Consider the following 4,791-nt stretch of genomic DNA (forward strand, 5'->3'; position numbering starts at 1 on the left):
CAGTGGCAGAAATAGACCTGCCCGGTTGCACAGCCCCCGCTCCTCTCACAATGCCAATACTGTAGGTACGCCTCACCCTCAGCCTCGCAGAAGCTGTCACTATTGGCAGTGTCTGTGGCAGCTGTGTTCACCTGGGCTAGGGCATAGTTCGTTTTATGATGCTGTGAAATGTGAAACTGGAGAGCGGGAAGTTGTCCCGAGCAAAAGAGCCTGTGCTCTAAGTCCTTCAGGTTTTATCTCTTCTCCTTGGATCAATAGTGCTCAGCTTAGAACTCTTTGTAGTTGGGGTGATAACCCATAACAGCCCGTGTTTACTTTGCAGAAGGCTAAGTCTCCTGTGAGCCTAACTTTTGGCACCGTCTGATTAGCATGTGCACAAATATCACACCTTCCATTGGGCAAGGAGCTGATTAACAGCCCTGAATACAAAAGGCTGAAAGGACCATAACTGTGTATGGTTTTGTGCAGGACGTTTTCCTTCCCTCTGAACCTTGCCCCTTTAAAAGGTTCTTAATCACACCTAGAGATTTGCTATCTCCCTCCAATTTGAGGGTAATTTAAGACATAGGCAGTGTCAAGGCCAATCTTCGGCAAAACTATGAGGAAGGCAGTTTTATATTGACCAGAGTGGAAAGAAGTAGTTTGCTTCCTGGAAGATACCCCAGCCCACCACACCCCTCCCAGAAGGTTACAGGTCTCAGAGTATGTGTTCTTTGATGAGTGCATACTGAGAAAGGCAAAAGGTGGAGTGGAGGGAGCAACTGGAAGGAAAATTTGGGAACCTGAGAAAGAATACTATATAGAGCAGATCCCAGAGCTGCCAGTTGAAGAGGTAGGATCAAGGGCACATAAGGAAGAGTTAGTTTCAATTGTGTGGAGGAAACCCTCACCTTCTCAGACTGGAGAAAAGAAAGAAAAAATGGAAGTGGACAGAGATAGCGTGGAAGAGCACTGAGGTGTTCATTTCTGACGATCTCAGGGGCAAGGTTTTCCGCTGAGAAGAGGTTGCCAAGATGCTAGAAGGGAGAGGTCAAGGTCTGAAGTATCACTGAGGGAGAGAAGCAAGAGCTGACCAAAGGGCTGCTGGAGACTGGAGGCTAAGCAGGGGTTGGGTTGATGTGCTCATTTCCCAGGCTTAGGAGCTAAGAAGACAGATTGTAACTTGTTTCCAAAGTTGGTACTTTGCTGGGTGGGAAGGCAGAAGAAATGGAAATCTGTTTATCTTCTTTTCACCCCTACTCTCCTAGGTATCCAATGCCTTTACTTAGCTGAGTATCATTACAAGATAAAGAGAGATACCAACTGAGTGACATGGAGGTTTTGGGGGGCAGTTGAGTATGATGAAACTGCCTATAGTCCTAGAGTTCAAATGCTGACTTCATCACATACCACATATTGTTCGCTGCTTGACCCTGGGGTAAGTTACACAATCACTTTGAACATCTGTTTCTTCATTTACAGAAGAATTTGAAGCATTACGTGAGCTTCTATCCATACAGCCCCTGATTTGTAGTAGACATAAGAATATGCTTGTCCCTCTTTTCTTTATCCACATCTCATGAGGGAATATCCCTTATAAGAACCCAGAGGAACTCAAATTACTTTCTCATAGTTGAATTTCCATTATGGCAGAACAATTCATTTGGAGAAATAAATATATATCCTCAGTCAGTTGGTTAAGCATGGAAAAATAGGATTGTTGGGGTCCAACCCCAGCAGGTCCAGGGGTCCCCAAAGGTGTGGACAGGGTTGGCAAAGAAGGAATGACAGCGTTCAGTTGATCAGCAGCCTAGCTGGGATCTCTAGCCAAGTTCTGTGTCTTATTGTCTTGTTACATCTGTATTTATACCAGTTGATTTTAATCCTGTCAATTTCTATTTCAAAGGTTAGGGCGTTTCTTATCTCCATTCCAGGGAGTAAAGGTTATGTAGCTTAAGCATGATTGTTCATAGTTAAAGTGATTAACTACCCACCTGGCATTTAATTAAGGGGTTTTATTCCCTCCCTAACCTCTGGAAAAAATCCCTACCTGGGGAAACAACCTTTCTTGGAGAGGTGACCTTGGTTAAAACACATATTACCAAGAAGGTGAGCAAACATATTAAGAACAGTATGGCATATACACCAGGTCCCTTGAAACATATGCTGTGCAGATGTTTCTTCCCTGCAGCGACTGTGTCAAGCAGCAAGGATGGACTGGCTTCCACATAGGATGATTCTTTAAAAAAAATATAATCCCCATCCTAACCTTCCATCTTTTTAGGTATTTAATTCAGCATGAGTGTGTCTACATGAGTCAGTGCCACCACAAAATACAACCATATGCATTCTCCATCTTCTAAGAAGACAATGACTGAATTAAGCCCATAGAAACCTCCTACAATCACCAATCCAAATCTCTGACTTAAAGAGGGGAGTTTACAATTATTAGAGATTATTTAACTCCTATTTCTAACAAATCAGAGCTTCAGATACTACAGGGCAGGCAACTCACTCTAAAGCAAGGCTTTTAGTGAATCAGTCCTTCTGACTAATTGCATAAAATAATTAAGAAGCAATCTCTGTACTCTAAGTCAGCATCCATCATTTCCACTGTCAGCCATTGCTAGCAGAAGGAAGGGCATGACTAATATTTTCCTGAATTGTTGGGGTCCAACCCCAGCAGGTCCAGGAGTTCCCAAAGGTGGACAGAGTCGGCAAAGACTATCCACCCTCTTCCTATGGTAGAGTCCTATCCATCCCGGAGTGCGGGGGTGCTTACCTAGGGGAATCCTGTCCGGGCGCCATATTCCAACAGTTGGGCTAAGAATGGAAGCTTGTGAGAGTAGAAAATGTGATTTATCTACTACCATAAACATTTAATAAACTGGAACATTCTCTCTGGCACATAGTAGGCACTCTGTACATATCTGTTACTGTTTAACACCAGCCACTGCCCTCTGTTAGAACTTTCTTTTTGTCTTAACATTGTGTAAAATTCTGAATGTATATTATTTTTACTAAAAAGTATTTTTCTAATTATTGACTCTTCTTTCTGTGTACATAGGCCTCATGCCCTTGCCCCTTTACCATGATTCCTGGCTTCAGCTTCTCTGCTGATGGTACCCCCTCCCCAAAGTCTCTCTCTATACCACACCAACTTTAGCCCTCACCTGCTTCCTCCCCTGACCCCACACTTAAGGCCTGGGTTTTCCCACCCTCCCTCAGCAGTCACCAGCTGCCATCCAGGCTGGATTTACTTCCTCAATCCCTGTGTCACTCATATATGCCCCAGTGACAGTCTGAGCTCACTGTCTTTATTGTTGTTGTTTTTTATTATCAAAACCCTTAGTTCCTGTTTTCTCTCTTCCAATGAAGAAGAATGTGTCTTCGTTGGGTCAAGTCTGCGGAAGGGGACAAGGACATGAAGTATCTGAGCAAGTGGGTTGGGTGACTGGCTCTTTATCTCCTGTCTGAGCTTGTCAGCACTTTGGTGAAGTCAGAGCAGGAGCGCCTGCTGGAGGAGCAAGCACAGAGTCGTGGGCTTAAAGTTTCTCCATTCCCACCTTTTGCCTCTTTGTCCTCATATATGACCAGCAGGGCATGCATGGCAGCCTGGGCTCCTCAATCTCCAGGTCCCCAGGTTCTATCCCGAGGGGCAGGTGGTGATCTGCCCCCAAGATGTCTCTCTGCCTACTTGGCTTAGTTTTCCAGCATCTGCTCACAGGTTTGGGCCACATCTCTGAGCTTGAGGCGAGCATAGTCCACTCGCTGTAGCGCCATCTGACAGTCCTTCCTTGAAGAGTAGCTGGAGCCCTCATGGGGCTGCCCTGTGGCCACCTGGGTGAGGTAGCGGATCTGAGCCGACAGCTCCGCTTCTACCTGTTGCACCGATGCCTTGAAAGCCGCCGCTTGTCGGTATAGCAGCTGCGCATTAGTTTTTTCCTTGGAAAGTTCCAGGATTACGGTACCTGCATTCTGAAGGATGGCACAGATTTCCCGTTCGATGTCTTCCAAGGCACGTAGTCGCTCGTTTGCCAGGCTGTAGGTAGCCATTGTCTGTCCCTCGGGGAACCAACAGGATTTCTGTTGGGGGTCCAGCCCCAGCAGGTCCAGGGGTTCCCAAAGGTGTGGACGGAGTCAGCGAAGAAGGAATGACACAGAGACAGCGTTCAGTTGATCAGCAGCCTAGCCAATATCTTTAGCCAGGATCTCCAGCCAAGTTCTGTGTCTTATTGTCTTGTTACATCTGTATTTATACCAGTTGATTTTAATCCTATCAATTTCTATTCCAAAGGTTAGGGTGTTTCTTATCTCCATTCCAGGGAGTAAAGATTATGTAGCTTAAGGGTGATTGTTCGTAGTTAAAGTGATTAACTACCCGCCTGGCACTTAGTTAAGGGGTTTTATTCCCTCCCTAACTTCTGGGAAAAATCCCTACCTAGTGAAACAACCTTTCTCGGAGGGGTGACCTTGGTTAAAACACATTGCGCTAACCGGAGCAAACATATATGCCAGGTCCCTTGGAACATATGCTGTGCAGATGTTTCTTCCCTGCAGCGACTGTGTCAAGCAGCAAGGGTGGGCCGGCTTCCGGCACTGAATAAACTGGTTTACTTCCGATTTGTGCCAGAGGAAGTGCCCACAGTTCCTTCTCTCCTGCCATTAATACCAAGGCAGATCATCTTGTGAATCAGCTGTGTGGTCAGTCCCCATGTGAGTCACATCTATCTCTGCAAATGCAGAGTGCTGTGTTGAGAAGGAAATCCACGTGGTAGCTTCCTTTCCCTGCTCTTCAAGTCACTGCTACCT

General features: G+C 45.8%; 1 pseudogene; it reads right to left on the reverse strand.

The window, feature by feature from the left end:
- Positions 1-3,641: 3,641 nt before the first annotated feature.
- On the reverse strand, positions 3,642-4,047 carry LOC102426189 (annotated as a pseudogene).
- Positions 4,048-4,791: the final 744 nt, after the last annotated feature.

Source organism: Myotis lucifugus, unplaced genomic scaffold (genome assembly GCF_000147115.1).
Source record: "Myotis lucifugus unplaced genomic scaffold, Myoluc2.0 scaffold_113, whole genome shotgun sequence".
NCBI classification, from domain to species: Eukaryota; Metazoa; Chordata; class Mammalia; order Chiroptera; family Vespertilionidae; genus Myotis; species Myotis lucifugus.